The sequence below is a fragment of the Erinaceus europaeus genome, chromosome 1, assembly GCF_950295315.1.
Source record: "Erinaceus europaeus chromosome 1, mEriEur2.1, whole genome shotgun sequence".
NCBI classification, from domain to species: Eukaryota; Metazoa; Chordata; class Mammalia; order Eulipotyphla; family Erinaceidae; genus Erinaceus; species Erinaceus europaeus.
Window position 1 is genome coordinate 148,973,122 of NC_080162.1, and position 23,719 is coordinate 148,996,840.

At 45.7% G+C, this 23,719-nt stretch overlaps 1 long non-coding RNA gene across 1 annotated transcript; it reads right to left on the bottom strand.

The window, feature by feature from the left end:
* Positions 1-1,339: 1,339 nt before the first annotated feature.
* Positions 1,340-23,719, bottom strand: LOC132542032 (uncharacterized). Its single transcript, XR_009553163.1, has 3 exons — positions 23,595-23,719; positions 23,466-23,502; positions 1,340-1,527 (listed from the first exon to the last, which is right to left on the bottom strand). It is a non-coding gene; the product is annotated as an uncharacterized LOC132542032 (long non-coding RNA).

The following is a 23,719-nucleotide window of genomic DNA, read 5'->3' on the forward strand; positions in this document are numbered from 1 at the left end:
CAGGTGGGAAGCCAGGGGCTCGAACTGGGATCCTTACGTGGTCTTATGCTTTGTGCCACCTGCACTTAACCTGCTGCCTGACTCCCTCTTCCCAATTTTTTAAAAAACTGATATGTATGTCTTTACTTATAAGCAAGAGCCAGAATCAGAGCATAACTCTGGCACATGATACTGGAGACCGAACTCAGGACTTCAGGCTTGAGAGACCAGTGCTTTACCCACTGTGCCATCTCCCCACCGCTATGCTTCCCACCTTCACATTTCCCAGGCTGGGCAGCTTCCCCAGGTAATTGTGTCCTCCCTGGGCTGCACAGTGTGGTTTCCCCACAGTAGGTGTGGGCGTCCAAAGGTGAGTCCATCCTCCTCTCTCCTCATTCCCACTATAACAAGGAGTCCTTGGGACAACTCACAGGACCAGGCACCATGCCTGCCATCTGCTGTGTCTGGGCAGAAGGTGGACGTGTGTGGGTGCACATTCCAGCCCTGCTGTGGCTTCATCATCCTTACAGAGGACAAAGAAGTTAGTTAGATGACTCCTATCTCCAAAGAGGAAAGCCGTTCTGTCAGAAACTAAGAACCTGCCTCTGTGGGCCAATGGGTACTATGGGCTTCTGGCTCAGCATCTGGGCTGCCCTGAGACTGGCCAATGATCTACAGGGACAGACAAGCAGAGTAGCTGGTGGAGACAGCGCCCCCCACACTCATGTGAAGTACCTGCAGGGCTTATGTGGAGATTCAACAGAGGGGGTTGGTTGGTAGTGCACCCTGTTAAGCGTACACTTTACCACAGCACAAGGACTAGGGTTCAAGCCCCCTGTCCTTACCAGCAAGAGATCTGCTTCGTGAATGATGAAGGAGGTTTGCAGGTATCTCTTTCTCTCCCTCTATCTCTTCATTCTTACTTTCTTAATTTTTTAAAAATTTGCTTCCCCCCCCCCTTTGTTGCCCTTGATGTTTTATTTTGTTGTAGTTATTGTTGTTATTGATGTCATCATTGTTGGATAGGACAGAGAGAAATGGAGAGGGGGGGAGGGGGGGGGAGACAGAGAGGGGGAGAGACAGACCCCTGCAGGTGGGGAGCCAGAGGCTTGAACTGGGATCCTTACTCCAGTCCTTACGCTTGGTGCCATGTGTGCTTAACCCGCTATGCTACCACCCACCTTTCTTTCACCACACACTTTCTTTCTGACCTATCTAATAAAAACAAGGAGGGAATGGCCACCAGAAGTGGTAGATTCACCACTTTATAGATTCACGAAGCACCAGCAATAACCTTGGCAACAATTCAAAAAAATAGAAATAAAAAATAAATAGATAAGAGATTCTGCAGAGGTGGTGATGAGTTGGCATTAATCCATTCCTTTTATTTATTTATTTTTAGATTTATTTATTTTGGATAGAGACATAAATTGAGAGGGAAGAGGGAGCAGTTGTCACAGAAGGAAAGTTGAGGCACAGAATCTTCTGGCTGTTGTCTTAACTAACTAGTGACACGGTCCCCAGTAGAAGCTCTGAGGAGCAATTTCTCTGGAAAAGGGTAGAAAGTCAGCTAGAGGGGCTGGGAGGAAGTGAGTAAGTAAGTTCAGCTGTGAGTATAATGCTGAAGGTATGAGGTACTGAGTTCAACCCCTGGTATCCCATACTCAGAGTGATGCTCTAGTCTCTCTTTCCGTCTGTCTAGACATGCCTCCATCTTGTGTTAATAAATAAAACCTTAAAAGAAAGAAAAGAATGAATGAATGAAAAGAGAGAAAAGGAAAAAAGAGAAAAAAAAAGAAGAAAGAGAGAAGGAAGGGAGATTTTAGCTAGAGGAGTGTTTACCGGCATGTAAAAACACCTGTTATGGGCGTTCCAGTCTTTGCTCCCTCAAGTATTCTGATTTTTTTGTACTCAGCTCTGGCTTATGGTGATATTGGGGATTGAACCTGTGACCTTAGAGCCTCAGTCATGGAAGTCTTTTGCAGAACCGTTTCACTATCTGCCTGCTTCTCCACTGGACCCTTTAGAAGTCAAGTGCCCTGGTTGTTCAGAACAGCCTGGTTGTTCTGCCTGCCCTGCCCCCACCCTGTGTCAACATTGATAGGACTGGGGGCGGTGTGTGACTCAGGAGCCCCACACTTACACAGAAGGAGATCAGCCTGTCTCACACTTCCCGAATCATTAGCTCTTCCCACACTCCAGCATGTGTCAGACTCAAAGGGCTGGGAGAAAAGCAAATGGGGGTTCAGTCACCCAGAAAGGACTGAAGCCACCTCACTGTCTGGAAAAGGATGCTCATTTGAAAATGAAAATGAGCTGGAAAAGGAGCTCATTTGTGATGCTACCATCTTGTCTTTTACATTAGGTCAGGGACAGGTGAGTGGTGAGGTTAGCGGTACCTAGACAGTTCTTGCTGTGGCTGGGACTCAGGAGGCTGACCAAACCACGCCTTTATTTGTTTAACTCAGCTCTGGCTTATGGTGGCATTGGGGATTGAACCTTTGACCTTAGAGCCTCAGGCATGGAAGTCTTTTGCAGAACCGTTATACTATCTGCCTGGGTGTACCCCCAAGTGAAGCACACAAGTTGTCCACCAGGCCTGGGGAGAAAGCATATGATGATGCAAAAGACTTTCATGCCTGAGGCTCTGAGGTACCAGGTTCAATTCCCAACATCACCATAAGCCAGAACTCAGTTTTAATTATATATATATATATATATATATATTCACCTACCAAATGAGTTCCTGATATCCTTAAAAAATGGGGGGGGGGGCTTTGGTGGGAAGGTCAGGCAGTGGCACATCTGGCTAAGCACACACATTACAGTGCACAAGGACAAAGTTCAAGCCCCTGCTTCCCACTTGTAGGAGGAAAGCTTTACAAGTGGTGAAGCAGGGCTACAGGTATCTCTGTCTCTTTCCCTCCCCTCTCAATTTCTCTGTCTCTATCCAATAGTAAGTAAATAGAGAGAGAGAAAGATGGGGGGCCAGGTGGTAGTGTACCTGGTTAAGTGCTCATGTTACAGTGCGCAAGGACGAAGGTTCAAGCCCCTGGTCCCCACCTGAAGGGGGAAAGCTTCACAAGTGGTGAAGCAGTGCTGCAGGTGTCTTTTTTTATTTTTTTAAAATTTTATATTTATTTTTCCCTTTTGTTGCCCTTGTTGTTTATTATTGTTGTTATAGTTGTTGTTATTGATGTCGTTGTTAGGAGAAATGGTGAGAGGAGGGGAAAACAAAGAAGGGGAGAGAAAGATAAGACACCTGCAGACTTGCCTGCAGACTTGCTTCACCACCTGTGAAGCGACTCCCCTGTAGGTGGGGAGCCGGGGACTCGAACTGGGATCCTTGTGCTTTGCATCACCTGCACTTAACCCACTGTGCTATCGCCCGACTCCCGCAGGTGTCTTTCTGTCTCTCTCCCTCTCTGTCTTCCTCCCTCCCCTCTCAATTTCTGTCTCTAGCTAGTAAATAAATAAATTAAATAAATAATAAAAAATAAAAAGAGAGAGACAGAACAATAGCTCACCTAGATAGTGCACTTATTATTATTTTTTTTACCATGCACACAACCCAGGTTGCAGCCCAGTCCCCAATACATTGAAACAAGCTTCAGTGCTGTGGTGTTTTCCCCTCTCTCTGCCTCTGTCTCTTTCTATTTGGAAAAGTGAGCCTAGAGTAATGAAACATGGAGACAACAGGGAAAAATTATTATTGAGAGATAATTGAACAGTTCAAGAGGTGGAGCAGTGAATAAAGTGTTGATTCCCATGCATGAGGTCTTGAGTTCAGCTCCTGGCATCATATGTGCCAGAGTGATGCTCAGCTTCATTCTCTGTCCCTCATTAGTAAATTAAAAAAAAAAATGTTTTTAAAAAAGAGATAATTAGGGAGCCAGGCGGTAGCACACTGGGTTAAGTGCAGGTGGCGCCAAGCACAAGGGCCGGCATAAGGATCCCAGTTCGAGCCCCCAGCTCCCCACCTGCAGGGGAGTCGCTTCACAGGCGGTGAAGCAGGTCTGCAGGTGTCTGTCTTTCTCTCCCCCTCTGTCTTCCCCTCCTCTCTCCATTTCTCTCTGTCCTATCCAACAACGATGACATCAATAACAACAACAACTACAACAATAAAAAAATAAAAATAAAAAAGATAATTAGAGGGGAGTCAGGCACAGTGGGTTAAGCACACATGGCATGAAGCTCAAGGGCTGGCTTAAGGATCCCGGTTCGAACCCCTGGCTCCCCATCTGCAGGGGAGTAGCTTCACAAGCGGTGAAGCAGGTCTGCAGGTGTCTTTATTTCTCTCCCCCTCTCTGTCTTCCCCTCCTCTCTCCATTTCTCTCTGTCCTATCCAACAACAATGACATTAATAATCACAACAATGTTAAAAAACAAGGGCAACAAAAGGGAAAATAAATAAATATATAAAAAAAGACTCCATTTAAAAAAAAGAGAGAGAGATAATTACATACCATCAAGTGCATTCTTTGAAGGTGTTTATCTCAACTGCTGGGTCTTATATCTCTTATATCACAGCATCTATTGTAAGCCAGTGGTCAGTCATGGGTCTTTACCAAGGATCCAACCAACAGGTCATATGGACATAATCAGAAATTGTTGGTATGCTTCTAAATTCTGCTTCTAAGACCCCTTCTGTTTCATTGGTTTGATCCCCCCTGCTTGACACTGTGTTCTATTTACATAACCACTGTTAACTAAGCACCCCCTGCCTCCGGGACATTGGTTTAATCCTCACTGGTTTGTGCTTTTTCCTTCTCCCTGCCCCCTATCCTACGTACATCCTCTTTGGACCTGACTCTTCCACCTCAGGATAGATAAGGGCAAGATTGTGATTAGAGATAGCTTAGACTGCACTGTGTTCCACATGAATAAAAACTGAACTGCGTCCCACTCAGCCATGAGTCCCTGGTCGTCTCTCTCCCGCCCGCGAAGCTAGCGCGGCAAGAAATGTTATTGGATTTGGTCTTCTCACATTTGCTAGTTACATTTCCCAGAGTAACACTTTTATTTTTTTTATTTTATTTATTCATTATTGGATAGAGATATAGAGAAATTGGGAAGGGGAAGGGGAAATAGAAAGGGAGAGAGATATCTGTAGGCCTGCTTCACCACTCATGAAGCTTTCCCCCTGCAGGTGAGACCAGGGACTTGAATCTGGGTCCTTGTGCACTGTAATGTGTGCACTTAACCTGATGCACCACCACCTGGCCCCTACTTTTTTTTTTAAGATTTATTTATCTCACATCTTATAGAAAGTTGAGAGAGAGAGGGAGAGAGAGAGATCAGAGTACCACTCTTCTGTATGTAATGATGGGGCTTGAACCAGGAGCCTTAGGAATAAGACTCCCGTAGTCTACCAATTGAGCTATCTCCGTGGCCACCACTTAGACCTAGATCTGTAGCTTATAGTCTCCTTCCTCGAACTGGCCAAGATCTCCAGCCAGCCTGCCCTGGCTACTCTGAACTAGAACCCTCCATACCCTGCTCCCAGGGAGGAAGAGTGGAGATCCAGTCCTGAATTATAAGAAGGAGGAGGCCAGCCCTGACCCACTGCCCTCCCCAGCACCTACTATCTGCGCCAGGTCCTCCTGCAGCCAAGGATACTCTAGGAAAAATAATGCACTGGGTCTGCAAGCTAGTTTGCCTGGAGAGCTCACCTGCACTGCCATGCACACACTCAGGTTTGAGCCCAACCTCCACCACAATGGAGGAAGCTTTGGTGCCACGGTGTCTCTCCTGTCTCTCTCTTTTCTCTTTTACATGCTCTTTCTTGCTGGACCTTTGTGACTATGATTCCATCGCTCCTGGTGGGCATTTTTTTTCCAGATAGAGGATGAAAAGCAGAGAGGGCAAGAAATGGGGGTACAGAGAAAAAGAGAGGTACCAGGGCACTACATCACTAACTTTGCAGGGTGTCTCCATGCAGTGGCCAGGGGCTCAAACCCAGGTCCTTGAACACAGTAAAGTATGTGCTCTATATGGTGAACCAATCTGACTCTATCTGGAAAAAGTTGACTGGGAGAGGTGAAGCCCTGGTGGTAACAAAAAGAAAGGAAAGGAGGGAGAGGAAAGGAGGTGGGGTAAGGAAAGAAGAAAGAAAGGTAGGAAGGAAAGCAAGAAGGAAGGAAGGAAATAGAAAATTTGGTCTGGAGTCTTGAAAGGCGCCATCAAGTCAGAACCAGAGGGACAGACTCCATTAACACCACATTCCCTGCATCTGGACATGGGACACCCCAGGAGCAACAGAGGGACTTGCCTTGTTCCTTTCAGAACTTACCACTGGAGATCAGGAAGACTGAAGTGCCCTCCACCAGCGGCAGGGGAAGTGACTGCCCCTCACTGCCCATGCTATCCCCCTCCACTCCCCAGGGACAGAGCACTCACAGCAAGGAAGCAGGCTCACAACCCGGCAAGCTTGCACCATGCTGTCACCCCCAGCCAGAGTTGGGGTACAGCCAATGTCCCATTCTCTAGGTGTCCTGGAAAGCCCTGACACTCAATGATAGCAGGGACACAGCCTTCTCTGCACTGAGGGCCTGTTAACTTTTGATCAGGAGCTGGTCAAATGTCAAAAACTTGCCATCCTCAGATAAGCGCCAAAGGCTCCTGTCCAGAGCCACATTCCAGATGCGGTTGTGCAACTGTGTGGACAGTTCCCTGGGCAGCTTTGCCTCTTGCATCAGTGCCATTTGCTTTCCCAACTCCAAAAAGCCCTGCCCGGGCCCTCGGCAGCCCTATAGAAATGCTGTCTGCATGTTGCGTCAGCAAGAATCTCCACTGCCCAGTGACTGCACAAGACTCTCCTGAAGACACGGTGGTCTGCCTCTGTGAGAACAAAGAGAGTTGGCTGACAGAGCCCCAGATTCTACACCTGAGGTTCCTGGTTCTATCTGAATACACTGAGCGGCACTCTGCCTCATCTCTCTTATATCTGCCCTCTGCATTCATGGGAGAAACTCTCCACACCCCCACCATGCAATGAATAAGATAAATCTAAAATAAATAAATAAAATTATGGAGGCAGCACAATGGTTATGCAAAAGGCTTTCATACTTGAGACACTGAGGTCCTAGGTTTAGTCCTCAGAACTGCCATAAGCCAGAGCTGAAAAGTGTACTTCAAAGCAATTAATTAGGTGGTAGCGCAGCAGGTTAAGTACAGGTGGCGCAAAGCGCAGCGACCAAAAGATCCCAGTTTGAGCTCCAGCCCCCACCTGCAGGGGAGTCACTTCACAAGCGGTGAAGCAGGTCTGCAGGTGTCTCTCTTTCTCTCCCCCTCTGTCTTCCCTTCCTCTCTCCATTTCTCTCTGTCCTATCCAACAATGACAACGTCAATAACAACAATAATAACTACAACAACAATAAAAAACAACAAGGGCAACAAAAGGGAAAATAAATAAATATAATAAAATTTTTTTTAAAAAAGCAGTTAATCAGGGCTGGGGAGATAGCATAATGGTTTTGCAAAAAGACTCACATGCCTGAGACAGAGTCCCAGATTCTGTCCCCAGCACCACCATAAAACAGAGTTGAATAGTACTCTGGATATATAATCAATTAATGAAGTTACCTTTTCTCCAAGGTCTGGGTTCTCTATCTCTCTACTGAAGACTTCTCTTTACTACCTTCTGCTTCTTCTGTAAGTGATGGGGTCACCTCTTCATTCGTTCACACATTGATTTGAGCTACAGAGATTCAGAGAGAGCCTGCACTATGCCTGGATACCACAGCAGGCATGAACAGAACAGGGATACATGAGGCAACTAGGCACCCAAACACCTTTATGTGCTGGCCATCCAGTCGATCCAAATGCCGCATTCTCAGCTAAATGCAGGGCATCTCAAGTGTAGGGTACAGGAGAATCCTTGACAAGAACTGGCCCCACAGATAAAAAGTTTATTTGGATAGTGTGCTGCCTTGGCTGTGTGCAACTCAAGTTTGAGCCTGGCCCTTACTACACTGAAGGAAGCTTGGGTGTTGTAGTTTATCTCTCTCTCTTTAAAAGGATAGAGGAAGAGGAAGAGGGGAAAGAAGGAGGAAGAGGAGAAGAAAAAGGAAGGTGAAGGAGGAGAGGGAGAGGGAAAAGGAGAGGGAAAGAGAAGAAGAAGGAGGAGGAGGGGAGGGGGAGGAGGAGAATGAGGAAGAGGGGAAGGGGAAAAGGAAGGGGAAGGGGAAGGAGAAGAGGAAGAAGGACTGGTCCTGCTCTTTCCCTAGCTCTGGTGTTCACCACCTTCATGAACACCCAGTCAGGGAGACTAGAGCTGTAGCTTCTTGCCTCTCAGCCTCTGCACCTACGGTTTGTTCACTGGAAAGCCTTCCTCATCTCTCTTCTCCTCTCCTGGCCTGGCCTGCTAACTCAAAACTCATCCAGCAGCAGAAGCCAGTCTGACCGTGCTTCCTCTGGGCAGCACCTCACTCCCCAGCCCACTTTATGCTACCCAGACAGGGCAACTGAGAGGCAGGGAGACTCACAGGTGGGGAAAAAAAAAAGGATATTAATTAATTAATTGGATAGAGACAGAGAGAAATTGAGAGGAAGGGGGAAATAAAGAGGGAGACAAAAGAGAACACTGCTTCACAGCTCATGAAGCTTCTTCCTTGAAGGTGAGAACTGGGGACTCCCAGACAAACAGAGTCCTTGTTAGCAGACACAAAGTTCAGCATGGATAGGGTAAGGGGGTTGGTAAGATAGTTCAAGTCACCACCCTGGTTTGAGCCCCTGCACACCACATAGGAGTAGTAAGGCACTGGGGTGTCTCTTCTGCTCTCTATCTCTTGTCCATTAAAATATATATTTTGTTGGGTGCCAGGTGTTGACACACCTGGAAAATCACACATGTTACCATGCCCAAAAGCTCCAGTTCAAGTCCCTAGCCCCCACCTGCAGAGGGGAAATTTCACCAACTTTGGGGCAGTGCTGAAGGCAGTGCTCTATCTCTCACCTCTATTAAAAAGAAAGAAAAAGGAAAAGTGGCTACTGGGAATGGTGGAGTTGTACAGACATCAAGCCCCAGCAATAACCCTGGTGGAAAAAGTGGTAAGTACATGTGTACATATAATTTGTTTTAATAAGAAATATAGAGAGAGAGTCGGGCTATAGCGCAGCAGGTTAAGCGCACATGGCACAAAGCACAAGGACCAGCAAAAGGATCCTGGTTTGAGCCCCCGGCTCCCCACCTGCAGGGGAGTCGCTTCACAGGCAGTGAAGCAGGTCTGCAGGTGTCTATCTCTCCCCCTCTTTGTCTTCCCCTCCTCTCTCCATTTCTCTCTGTCCTATCCAAAAACAACGACATCAATAACAACAACAATAATAACTGTGACAACAATGAAAACAAGGGCAACAAAAGGGAAAATAAATAAATATAAAAAAATTAAAAAAAAAAAAAAAGAAATACAGAGAGAAAAAGAGAGGCCAGAGCATTGTTCAGCTCTGGCTTATGGTGATGCCAGGGATTGAGCCTGACACCTCTGAGCCCTCAGGCATGGACGTTTATACAGATCATAGTGCTATCTTCCTTGCCCTTCTCCTCTCTCTTGCTATCTGACAAAGTCAGCCTGGAGCAGTGACAACTTTAGGAAAAAAAGGATGAAAGAGAGAGAAATAGCATATAAGAAGAAACAGATAAACTCAGCTATAACGTTAGGACCAAGGAGATAGCTCAGCCTCTTAGAAATTGCATGCCTTAAAAAAAAAAAGAAAGAAAGAAAGAAAGAAAAGAAATTGCATGCCTTGGGGGAGTTGGGCGGTAGCGCAGCAGGTTAAGCGCAGATGGCACAAAACACACAGACTGGCATAAGGGTCCCGGTTCAAGCCCCAGCTCCCCACCTGCAGGAGAGTCGCTTCACAGGCAGTGAAGCAAGTCTGCAGGTGTCTATCTTTCTCTCCCCCTCTCTGTCTTCCCCTCTCTCTCCATTTCTCTCTGTCCTATCCAACAACAACGACATCATAACAACAACAATAATAAACACAACAATAAAAACAACAAGGGCAACAAAAAGGAATAAATAAGCAAATATTAAAAAGAAAAAAAGAAATTGCATGCCTTGGGAGTCAGGCGGTAGCGTAGTGGGTTAAGCGCATGTGGTGCGAAGCACAAGGACCGGCATAAAGATCCTGGTTCCAGGCCCCAGCTCCCCACCTGCAGGGGAGTCACTTCACAAGCAGTGAAGCAGGTCTGCAGTTGTCTCTCTTTCTCTCCCCCTCTCTGTCTTCCCCTCCTCTCTCCATTTCTCTCTGTCCTATCCAACAACGATGACAACAATAGTAACTACAACAATAAAACAACAAGAGCAACAAAAGGGAATAAATAAATAAAAGAAATTGCATGCCTGAGGCCCCAGAGGTTCCATATCCAATCCCTGGTACCACCTTATGCCAGAACTGAGCAGTGCTCTGACCTCTCTCTCTCTCTCTTTCTCTCTCCCTCTCATCATAACTAAATACTGTATCCAGATGTTATTTCCACTGTCTGGACAGTAGTCTTCTAGTGCCCCCTCCCCACTGCCACCCAAGTTGGAGAAGGGTAAAGGAGGTTGTAGGAGAATGGAGTGTGTCAGGTTAGAGAAGGAGAAGCTGTACCCCAGGGCTTGAGGCAGGGTGGAGGGAAGTGGCTGAACAGAAGCTGTGGGTGTGTGACTCCAGAACTGGCTCAGCCAGATGGTTGTCCCATGAGGCAGGCCCAGGCGTTGCCTCCACGTGGGCCCCAGTCAGCCCCAACCGTGGGAACAGCAGGTGGAAGCAGCACCCCTCCACCCTTGAGGGAGCTGCAACTGCCTGGCCCTGCCTGGCTAGCCAGCCCTGGGTGCTCTCTGGGAACAGACTGGGGCAGGAGGTGGAAGTGGCCATCTTGGATCTGGATAGCAGCTCCCAGTGAACTTTGTACTAAATGAGTCCCAAGAACAGTCACAGGCCTTCAGATGGAGAGCAAGCATTGTGCTCCCAGCTGAAAGTGAACAGGTGACCCAGAGCAACTGCTGCCCTCTCTCCTTCCCACCTTGTATCCAGTGATGATGGCTCACCATTTCAGAGCCCTTCTTCCATCTCTACTTGTCCATCAGAGACCCATGAGTGGCCTACAACATGCTAGACATGATTTAAGAAGCAGGCAAATCCCTGCAATGGGGAGCTCAGATGCAAGAAGGGTTGTGGTAGGGCTTCCCCCAAGGGGGAAATTTTTTTTTTTTTTTTTTACCAGAGCACTGATCAGCTCTGGTTAATGGTGGTATGGGGGGCTGAGCCTAGGACCTTGGAGTCTCAGGCATGATAATCTTTTCACATAACATTATGCTATCTCCCCTACCAAAATTTGCTCTTTAAAATGATGATATATATACATATGCTGAAAGTGGTGTAGTAGATTAAGACTGGATTTCGGGCATGGAGCTTTGAGCTTGATATCTGACATTACATGTACCAGCATGATGCTTTAGTTCTCCCTTAATAAATAAATAGATCTTTTAAAAATACTTACATATTCCTGTTTGTTGTCCTTGTTGTTTTATTGTTGTAGTTGTTATTGTTGTTGTTGGATTGGACAGAGAGAAATGGAGAGAGGAGGGGAAGACAGAGAGGGGGAAAGAAAGAGAGACACCTGCAGATCTGCTTCACCGCTTGTGAAGTGTCTCCCCTGCAGGTGGGGAACCGGGGGCTCAAACCGGGACCCTTATGCCGGTCCTTACACTTTGCGCCACATACATTTAACCCGCTGTGCTACCGCCCGATTCCCATAAATAGATCTTTTTAAGAGTTCTCTTGGGGGTCGGGCTGTAGTGTGGAGGGTTAAGCACACACGGTGCGAAACTTGATGTAAGGATCCTGGTTCAAGCCCCCAGCTCCCCACCTGCATGGGGTTCTCTTCACAAGCAGTGAAGCAGGTCTGCTGGTGTCTATCTTTCCCCCTCTCTGTCTTTCCTTCCTTTCTTCATTTCTCTCTGTCCTATCCAGCAACAACAACATCAATAACAATAATAATAATAATAACCACAACAATGATAAAAACAAGGGCAACAAAAAAGGAAAATAAATAAATAAATAAATAAAATATTTTTAAAAATAGTTCCCTTTATTTATATATGAAAGAGAGAAGGAGAGAGACAGGGAATTATAGCATCACCCTGGTATATACAAAACTGGGAATAGAATTCAAGACCTCATGCTTGAGAATATAATTTTTTTTCTCATAGACACTGACAGACATTGAGAGGGGAGAGAGAGTTAGAAAGGGAGAGAAAAAGAGAGACCATAGCACTGTTTCACCACTTATGAAGTTTCCTAGCTCCCTGCAACTAGGTGCACTACTGCCACGCTCCCAAAATCCAATGCTTTATCCATTGCTCCAGACTCTTTTATTCTCTTTCCTTTTCTTTCTTTTTTTTTTCTTCTTTTTACATGTGAGGGAGATAGTTTCACATGAGATGGGGAGAAAGAAAGAGAAGCCAGAGCACCAGTAAGGTAGTTGTGGTGCTGGAGACTGAACCAGGTACCTCAAGCCTGAAGGTCCAACACTCTACCAGATGAGCTCTTTCCCCAGCAATGAAACTGAAGTGATTCAACAATAATTCTCAGAACAGAAGAGGTGCTTCTATCCCAGCAGGAGGTCTGTGCCCCATTCTTGTCCCCACAGAAGTGCAGGGTCTCAGCCATGAGGAAAGACTCCATCCTGGTGTGTTTCTGCCTCAGAACCCAGGTTGGGTAGCACCTTGGGCATGGGACATGGATCTTTCCTCTGCTAAACTCACTTTCACACCTGCACAATCACACTTAGACACACACACACACACACACACACACACACACACACACACACACACACACACTTGATTAACACCCACCTCTACACACATTATGTTCTCCTAGAAATATAGGTGGTGCTCCCTGCCTTTGAATGGGGCTGAGCCAGCCTGTACCAGCCTGACCAGGAGAAGGCAGGAGGTCCCTCCCTTGCCAACAGGCCTACTGCAGGAGGGCATGGCTGAGGTGGGGCTGAGCTCTGTCAGAGTTCCCAGGTGCTGGCTCCAGGCTGGAGCATATGGCCTTGGCCTTGAGCATTCCCAACAAGCAGTTCACCACGATGGGAAGGCAGGCCTATGTGCAGGGACTGAAGGTCACCTGGCAGAGGCTTAGGCCAGCAGTTGTAGAATTGTGCTGTCTTCCATTGCAGCCCACACACAGCTAGATCTCTGCAGCTACTGGGAACCCATGTCAAGGGCAAGTACACTTGCTCACAAGAGGGGTGGGGGTGGCCAGGGGCAGTGGCCTAGGAGGGACTGCCGCTAAGGATAAGAGACACATCACATAATGTAAATGTTGCTCGATCTCTGTGCCAGGCACCATGTTGTCTCTTCCCTTCTCCACCTCACAGTATCTCATAGGATAATATCTAACAGCTCAGCCAGTTAGATATTATTGCTTCCATTTAGCATATAAGGAAATTGGGGGCTTGTAGGGGGGTGAAGATTCTGGATAAATTATTCTAGATCCCCTGTTTATAAGAGCAGAATTTAGATATGTGCCAAGGTCTATCTGACTCAAGAGTGCAAATTCTTTTTTTTTCCTCTTTCATTTTTTGCTGTATTTATTGATTGATATGAATAAGAGAGAAGTGGAGAGAACCAGAGCATGTCTCTGGCAATTGTGATGTCAGGGATCAAACTCAAGACTTCACATATTAAAGCCCAACGCTTTGCCCATTGCACCACCTCCTGGGATGCTCAAAAACTCAGATTCTTTCTCCATCTCCACATCAATGCTAAAACTGTGACACAGGAGCTGACCCCCCTGATCACTGCAGCGGGAAGGTTGTACCGGGTCTACCTGCTTCACCCCAAGACAGGGCCAGGCGGGGCTCATGTCACTACTACACTGTGCCAACCAGAATGCACTTTGGGTGTGTGTATCTTCCACTACTTTGCTTAAATTGACTCGTTGGCTACTCTTTTTTAATACTGTCATAACTGTAATTGCTATTAATTATAGTGATTATGAGCTGAGTATAAGCCCAATTGCTTTCTTTTTTATTTTATTTATTTTTTTACAATATTTATTTATTCCTTTTTGTTGCCCTTAATGTTTTATTGTTGTAGTTGTTGTTGTTGTTGATGTCGTCGTTGTTGGATAGGACAGAGAGAAATGGAGAGAGGAGGGGAAGACAGAGGGGGAGAGAAAGAGAGACACCTACAGACCTGCTTCACCACCTGTGAAGTGACTCCCCTGCAGGTGGGGAGCCAGGGGCTCAAACCAGGATCCTTAAGCCAGTCCTTGCGCTTTGCACTACCTGCACTTAACCCGCTGCGCTAACTCCCAGCTCCCTCTTTCTTTTTTTTTAAAAGAGTTCTTTTTTAAAATATTTATTTATTTCCTCTTTTGTTGCCCTTGTTGGTTGTTTATTGTTGTTGCAGTTATTGTTGTTGTTATTGATGTCGTCGTTGTTGGATAGGATAGAGAGAAATGGAGAGAGGAGGAGAAGACAGAAGGGGGAGAGAAAGATAGACAGCTGCAGACCTGCTTCACTGCCTGTGAAGCGACTCCCCTGCAGGTGGGGAGCCAGGGCTAGAACCGGGATCCTTATGCTGGTCCTTGCACTTCGTGCCATGTGCGCTTAACCCACTGCGCTACCACCCGACCCCCCCAATTACATTTTTCTCTTTCTTTTTTTTTCTTTCAGTTTTTAATAGTCATAAACAAAGAGGGAGAGAGAAAAGAGACACCAGCAGTATTGCTCCACTATTTCTGAGGTTCCTACCTGCACGTGGGGAGTAGACGCTTGAGCCTGAGTCCTTGCATATAGTAACACATGTGCTCTGCTAGGTGCACCCCAACCAACCTTGCTTTCTTTTTTACTTTCTTTCTTTCTTTTTTTTTTCACCATTAATGAGTCAGGTGTGTGAGTTTTCCCAGCTACCTTCTATCAACCTGAGGAAGTTGGCTATGGTTCATGCCTAGTTTGTTGAGTTTGTGTTATATTGAATTCTATGGAATACTTTTCTGGAACTAGGGAAATGATCCTGTGGCTATTTTAGCAAGTCTATTCATATGGAGAATGACACTGGTTTCTGATGTGACGTCCAATTTTAATTCCTGGGATCCATCGCATGTGGCCATGCTGACCCTGTTTATACAGATTGACTTTGCTAGCATCTCTTGAGGAATTCCAACAAGAGTATAAGCCCAGGAAGACAGTGGCTATGGGCTACGTCTTCCCAGCTCCCAGCAACACCAGGTAAATGAGTGCTCAGTCAGTCTTAACAAGTCAATGAAAATAAATTTATAGTGGTCTGGGAGGTGGTGCAGGCATGAGGTCCCAAGTTCAATCTCCAGCAGCACATGTACTGGAGTGATGTCTGGTTCTTTCTCTCTCTCCTCCTATCTTTCTCATAAAAAAATAAAATAAAATTTTTAAAAAAGAAAATAAATTTATATAACATAGGTGTTCCTGAACCTCCAAAGAACTGTGTTAAAATAACAACCAAGTGAGCTAGGGAGACAGCATAATGGTTCTGCAAAAGACTTTCATGCCGAAGGCTCTGAGGTCCTAGGTTCAATCCCCAGCTCTACCATAAGCCAGAGCTTAGCAGAAAGAGAGAAAGGAGAAAAGAATAAAAGAGGAGAGAGAGATAGAGAAAGAAAGAAATAGTGATCATTATTTTTTTAAAGATTTTATTTATTTACAGTGAGAAAGGTAGAAGCGGGAGAGAGAGAGGGAACCAGACATCACTCTAGTACATTTGCTGCCAGGGATCAAACTCAGGACCTCATGCTTGAGAGTCCAGTGCTTTATCCACTGCACCACCTTCTGGACCACCATAATTTTAAAATTTTATTATTTTATTTTTTTGCCTCCAGGGTTATTGCTGAGGCTCGGTGCCTGCACTAAGAATCCACTGCTCCTGGAGGCCATTTCCCCCCATTTTGTTGCCCTTGTTGTTGTTATTATTATTGCTGCCATTGATGATGATGTTGTTGGATAGGACAGAGAGAAATCGAGAGAGGAGAGAAGACAGAGAGGAAAAGAGAAAGATAGACACCTGCAGACCTGCTTTACCACTTGTGAAGTGACCGCCCTGCTGGTGGGGAGGCAGGGGCTCGAACCGGGATCTTTATGCCAATCCTTGCGCTTTGCGCCATGTGCACTTAACTTGCTGTGCTACTGCCCATCCCCCCATGATCATTGTTTTTAAATTTAATTATTATCATTTATTTTTAGATAGATATAGCCTGAAACTGAGAGGGAAGGGAATGCTAGAGAGGCAGAGCGACAGAGAGGCACCTGCAGCACTGCTTCACCACTCGCAAAGCTTTCCCCCTAGAGGTTGGGACTGGGAACTCAAGTCTGGGTCCTTGAGCTCAACCAGGTTTGCCACCACCTGGCCCTCATCATTACTTTTTAATAGATGTCTTGACTGTGCATAGTCCATGTTAACCATAGAGGCAGTGAGGTTAGGAAAAGCCCAGATACAGAATAAATGAAGGCCTCTGGGTCCACCAAAAAGGATACCCCACTTGCAGGACAAGATTCAGTAGATTTGGAAGCTTGTGCAATTCCTCTACATGCTACTCCCCTTCAGCTAAGGAGACATGGCAGGGTGACACATGATGGACAGAGGGTCTTGTCTACAGTGGTGGGGGGTATCTTCTGTTTACTGTGGGAGCAGAGAGGAGGCAGCTTGCCTCTTCCCACCGACAAGTCTGGCCTTCATACAACTTGTGAGCAGGTTCCTAAAGCTCCCATGAAACTAGGGTTACTCACCTGGATTCTAGATGTTAGTATAGGGACATGCACGGAACCAAAGGACAGAGGGTTTGCTTGTCCAAGAAAGAGCAAACCTTACTATGTATGTGTGTGGGGGCGGGGGAGGTGGGGGGACCCAGGTTTGAGCTCCCTATCAGCACATGGGAGTGCCTGAACAAAGGAAGTGTCATGAGTGGTGTCAGTGGAATGTGCAGTGCCAAGAGTGAGCCTGGGTGTGCCCTGTGGACTTTGGGTTTTACCACTGTGTAAGTGTTCCTGTCAGTTGATCCAGTGTAAGTAATACCCTATTTGATGTGGGAAGCAATTAATTGTATTATATATTTTCTTTAAGTTTTGGAGCTACTCTACCCTAGTCCAGCTTTCTAGTCCTATTCTCAACTGTGACACTATCTTCCCAAACAATATTTTTAGTCCATCTCCCTGTTAACTATCAAGCTCAAGCAAAAATTACTAAAGTCATGGGCCCCTAAGAACATAACTAACAAAGACTGCCTAGTTTCTTACCACCCTAAAATCCCTATTCTCACCTGCTCTATTCCTACTTTCTTGTTTCAGCTTATTAAACATGTTGTCCTACTTCCTATCTTACTGCCTTCCAGACACCAAGTTGTAGATGCCAATATGATTCTATCCTGAACTCCCTGGGCAAATGACCTCACCAACGTGTCCTGAAACCTCACCTCTCCAGAGCCCTATCTTTCCCACTAGGGAAAAATAGACACAATCTGGGGGTATGGATCCACTTGCCAACACCCATGTCCATTGGAGAAGCAATTATAGAAGCCAGAACCCTCACCTTCTGTATCCCATAAGAATTTTAGTTCATACTCCCAGAGGGGGAGAATGTTAGGGGAATATAACCAAAAGGCTCTGAATGCCAATTCCATCAAAACCCGGAGAGAGAAGAGGAAAAAAGTGGAAAAAAGAAAGAAAACTGGAAGTAGTAATAGGTGTGACATAGAAAGGAAGAGAAGATAGGACCATAGAAAAAAATTAGCAAAAAGATAGATAATCATAGAAATAATACTTAACCCATATCTGTGACCTTGGGAGAATCACTTAAGTTTCCAATGTAGGGAATAGGGACAGAGACCTCTTTTGGTGGGAATGATGTGGAATAGTACTCCTGTTATCTTATAGTCTTATAAATAAATATTAAATTATTAATTAAAAAAATACCCCAGCTACTGGGTGGTGGTAGACCCAGTAGATAGCACACATTGCCATGATTAAGGATGTGGGTTCAAGCCCCCCAGGCCCTCACCTGCAGAGAGAAGCTTCATGAGCAGTGGAGCAGTGCTGCAGTGGTCTAAATTGGCCAGCATCAGTCACGAGGCTTTGTGTAATCTCTGCTGACTTTGCGGTGTATGTCTTTGGTCACACTGATTTCTGCACCTAGAACATTCTCCTCTCTACACCAAATCTTTTTGCTCTGCTAGTTCCTTTAGCTCAAACAAGAGTTAGTTTAATTATCACCGCTTTCAGGAAGACTTCCCTGAGCATTTTGAACTGACCAAGATCATTATGTTTTATGTTCTCAGTTGCATCCTTGTGACACTCTTCCCTGATATCTCTCTCTCTCTCTCTCTCTCTCACACACACACACACACACACACACAAGTATTTATGGCCACTCTCCCTGACAAAAGAATTCCATTGAATGTAGATAGAATGAGGAAACATAAGAGGGCCATTGGAATACCAGGTCTCTGCAGGTGACATTCTTCTGGATATTAAGCTTTGTAGGTGGAAGTTTAAAAAGAAATGTGGTCTTTGTATAGTCTCAATATAGCACCCCCATCATGACCCAGGAGGTCCTGAGTTCCATCTCTGGCATTGCATGTGCCACAGTAATGCTCTGGTGTTCTCTCTCTCTTGTTCTCTCTCTCATCAATAAATACATTTTAAAAAATTCTCCCCCACATAAATTGTTGTGAATGATGAAAGGGAGAATGGTAACTTCAGCATGGAGAGACCCAGCAGAATTCCTAGACTAAGATCAACATCTCAGGCCAGCCAAATAGATCATTTGAATAGCATGCTGCTTTGCTGTGTGTATGTTCTAGGTTTGAGCCTAGCCTCCACTACAATGCAGGAAGCTTCTGTTTTGTTTTTAACTTTTTAATATTTATTTATTTTCACTTTTGTTGCCCTTTTTATTGTGTTGTAGTTGTTGTTGTTGTTTCGATGTTGTCATTGTTGGATAGGACAGAGAGAAATGGAGAGAGGAGGGGAAAACAGAGAGGGGGAGAGAAAGATAGACCCCTGCAGACCAGCTTCACCACCTGTGAAGCGACTCCCCTGCAGGTGGGGAGCCGGAGCTCGAACTGGGATCTTTATGCTGGTCATTGCACTTTGTGCCACCTGTACTTAACCTGCTGCACTACCGCCTGACTCCCTGCAGGGAGCTTCTATGCTGCAGTCTCTTGCTTTCCTTTCTGTCTCTATCAAATAAATAAATAAACAAATAAATAAAATCACCACCTCTAATTCTATGACATAGTGACATCAGGTACCTCCTGATGCCACACACTGAAGAGGCATGCCATGCCACCTCTTTGACACTCCTGATAATGACAGCCTCAGTCTAATCATCTGACGACACCAGACAATCTAAATCTAGTGATCCTCTCCCAAGTAACTGGTCAGGATTCTATAAATGTTTCAAGGTAGTGAAAGACTAAGAAACTGTCACAGATGGAAGATCTAAGAAACATGATAAACCACTGTAATAGAGATTAGATCCTGGGACAGAAAAATTCATGCAAGTAATAAAGAAAGTCTGTACCTGGCTGGGGGTAGATAGCATAATGGTTATGCAGAAAGACTGTCATGCCTGAGGCTCCAAAGTCCCAGGTTCAACCCCCTGCACCATAAACCAGAGCTGAGAAAAAAAAAAATCTGTACTGGGCTGGCAAAATAGATCACCTGGATAGAGCACCTGCTTTGCCATGTATGTGACCGAAGTGTGAACCTGGACCCCACTGCACTGGAGAAAGTTTCTGTGTTGTGTTGTCTTTCCCCCTTTCCTTCTGTCTCTCTCCTTCTATCTGAAAAAGTTAGGGTGTCGGGCAGTGGTTAAGTGCACATAGTACAAAGTGTAAAGATCCTGGTTCCTGAGCCCCTGGCTTCCCACCAGGAGGAGGGTCACTTCACAAGCCGTGAAGCAGGTCTGCAGGTGTCTGTCTTTCTCTCTCTCCCTCTCTATCTTCCCTACCCTCTCAATTTCTTTCTATGCTATCCAAAAAAAAAAAAAAAAAGAAAAGAAAAGAAAGAAAAAAATGGTCACAGGAGCACTGGATTTGTAGTACAGGCACCGGGACCCAGTGATAACCTTGGAGACAAAGAAACAAAGAAAAAAAAAAGAAGAAGAAGGAAGGAAGGAAGGAAGAAAGAAAGAGTTATCCCAGAGCAATGAAGTCCAAAAGATGGGGAAAAAGAGAATAAAGTCCACTGAGTAGTGTTGCCCTAATGCTGACTTTTTAGTTTTGGGAATTGTTATCTTGTGAGGGGAGCTATTAATGTCAAAGGAAGTGGGGTGAAGGGCCTAAGAGAACTCAGCTTCGTTTCTGCAGCTCTTCTATAAAATGGTCTCAAAATAGAAAATAAAAGATTGTTTGTGCAATTATTGGCTGGATGCCTGGGTTCCCCGTTATGAATGTCAGGAAGGCAGAGATGGTGACTGTGCTGTCCTTTCATCACTGCATCCTGGCAGTCTGCAAAATACCCAATGTGCAATGTGTGTTGAATAAGCATGTGCTGCACAAACAGGCGTATTGCTATCGACCTAGGAAACGTTCATGGCAGATTGCTGAGTAAGAAACCCAATGCACAAAACAGCACATAGAGCAGGACCTTGGTTTTTTGTTTGTTTTGGGGTTTCTTTTTGCTTTGAAAAACAAAGAAATTTTTTCCCCACCTTCCCCAAAACAAGGAAATTTTAATAACTAAAGTGATGAAGAATTTGCAAACAGGGGCCATGTGGTGGCGCACCTGGTTGAGTATATATGTTACATGTCACTCTCAAGGACCGGGGTTCAAGCCCCAGTCCCCAGCTGCAGATGGCAAAGCAGTGCTATAGGTGTCTCTCTGTCTCTCTGCTTCTCTATCTCAAGGACTGGTGTAAGGATCCCGGTTCGAGGCCCTGGTTCCCCACCTGCAGGGGAGTCACTTCATAAGTGGTGAAGCAGGTCTGCAGGTGTCTGTCTATCTTTCTCTCCCCCTCTCTGTCTTCCCCTCCTCTCTCCATTTCTCTCTGTTCTATCCAACAACAACAACAAAAATAGTAACTACAACAATAAAAAAACAGCAAGGGCAACAAAAGGGAATAAATAAATAAATGTTTTAAAAAAAGAAAGATAGAAGGGGCTGGGTGGTGGTGCACCTGGTTGAGCGCACATGTTACAGTGCCCAAGGACCCAGATTCGAGCCCCCGGTCCCCACTTGCAGGGGGAAAGCTTCATGAGTGGTGAAGCAGGACTGCAGGTGTCTTTCTGTCTCTCCCCTCTCCATTTCTGATGATCTCTATCCAATAAGTAAATAAAGATAATAAAAAATTTTTAAAAAAGAAACAAAAATCTTAAAAAAGGAGAAAGAGAATTTTTTTTTAAATGTCCATAAGCTACTTTTATGTGTAGAACAAGTGTACACACACTATGTCTTCATTTCAAAGGAAACTAGGAGCTCAAGAAAATTTTAATTTTTTATTATTTTTGATGTTTTTAAAGATTTATTTATTTACTAACATGAAAGAGAGAAGTTGAGAGAGCCAGAGCATCACTCTGGCACATGCAGTGCTAGGGCTCGAGCTCGGGAGTGTCCAATGCCCCACTGTGCCACCTCCCAGCTGTAAGTTTAAGAAATAGCTCACTTGGATAGTGTGTTGCTTTGCCATGTGTGTGACCCAGGTTTGACTCTGGCCCCCACCATATTAAAGGAAGCATCTATACCATCTCTTTCACTCTCTCTGCCTCTCTAGATCTATAGTAGAAGACGGAGGAGGGCGAGGAGGAGGACATTTTGTGGACAAGAAAAAAAATAGCAGGTACTCAGTACTTGGTGGACTTGGAAGAGCTGTGGGTGTTGGGTTTCTGGCTGTGGTGAGCCAGCCATGTGGAACCACAGCCTGCAAGGAGAGAAGCTTCATGCTGTTCTCCTTCTCAGTCTCTCCATTCCATCAGCCAGCACTCTCTGAGCAACTAGAACAGGAATTTTGCAGGAGTACCAGCAACAAGTTATTGTAAACTGGTTGGCTTGCCACAGACACCTCTTCTCTTGCTCTCCTGAAAATCAAGGTGACAGCAGGGCCAGGCTGCCTCCAAAGGCTGTGAGGGAGAATTCTTCCAGCCTCACCCTCATGTCTGGTGGCTCCCTGAAATCCTTGGCATGCCTCAGTTTACTGTGCTATCACCCTAACCTTTGCCACCACTGTTATGTGACCTCCTCTCCCATGTGCCTTCTGTGCTCCTGTCACACGCTCCCTCTCCTTTCTGTTATAAAGAAATTAAAGGATTGGGTAGTGGTGCACTTGGTTGAGTGCACATGCCACAATGCTCAAGGACCCAGATTCAAGCCTCCAGTTCCCACCTGCAGGGGGAAAGCTTTGCAAATGGTGAAGCAGGGCTGCAGGTATCCCTCTTCCCTCTCTCTCTCTCTCTCTCTCTCTCTCTCTCTCTCTCTCTCTCTCCCACTCTATCCCCCTGGATTTCTTGCTGTCTCTATTCAATAAATAAATAAATACAATAATTGTTTTAATTAGTCAATGGATTTAGGGTCCATCTGGTATAATTGCATCTTAACTTGACTACATTGACAAAACACTATTTCCAAAAAGGTCACATTCACAGGAAATAGAGTTTAGCACTTCGAAGCATATCTTTTTTGGGGTATACAGTTCAATCCACCAAAGCCAGGAACTTCTCTGTCCCTCACTATCCTTTCCTGTGTAATATACCAATTCAAGACTTAGCTGCTGAAAGCAACACTTTTCTCCCATAATACTGTGAGTCAACATTTAGGGCTAGGCTCAGCCAGGGGATTCTTGTGCTAGTCTCACTCAGGGAGTTAATGTGGTTACAGCCTTCTGGTGTTTCCACTGGGTTGGAAAGTCCAGGATGGCCTTACTCATAAGTCTGAGTCTTGTTGCTAACTGTAGTCAAGCTAGTAAGCCTCAGGTAGTGTGGCACCTGTCCAAGTCATGAGGGCCATTCAGAACTGGCAGATTTGCCTGCAGTCTTGTGAATTATAAGAAGACAGGAGCAAAAGCAGCAAGGTTTCTTGAGGAGTAGACTATAGTAGTGTAGTGGCCAAAGTAAATCACAGCTAAGTCTAAGTCAAAGAGATGAGGAACGAGATCCCGCCTCTTCATGGCAGGTGCAGCAACCACATTGCAAAGAAGAGCATGCACTGTGGTGGGGAAGGAGATGTAGAAGCCAGCTTTGCAAATTATGTATCACAGGCCCTGAGGCAGAACAGGAGAGCTGAACAGAGCGAGGCCTCGTGTTTGAGAAGCAAGTAAAATAGTTGGCCAGCTAGAGAAGACATCACACATCAAAGGCACAGGAGAAAGTAGCGCTGGTGAAAGTCTAGGAGATAATGGGAGACAAACAACGAGCAGTCCTCTTGCCCTCTGCACCCCAGGTCAAGGATCTTTTCATCTGTGTCTGGTTCTGGATATGATGCCTCCAATCCGCCCCCCATCCTAGCCCCTTCTATATCTACTCACAAGCTTTGATCATCATTGCTGGGATCCGTGGTCTGACCTAAAACAAGACAGGAGCAAAAGGGCAGAAATGAACTTGGAGTTAACCCCTGGCCCAGTCCCCTCTTCCCTCCCTCCCAGGTAGACTCTTACCCTTTTCTCCAGTGAGTGTTTGGGAGAGGCCCAACTGCCCATAATGTGTGGGAGGGACATCTCCACTGGCACAGCTCCTATGTCCTGTAGAGATGGCATCCTGGCTGCTTCACTTTCCTGGGACT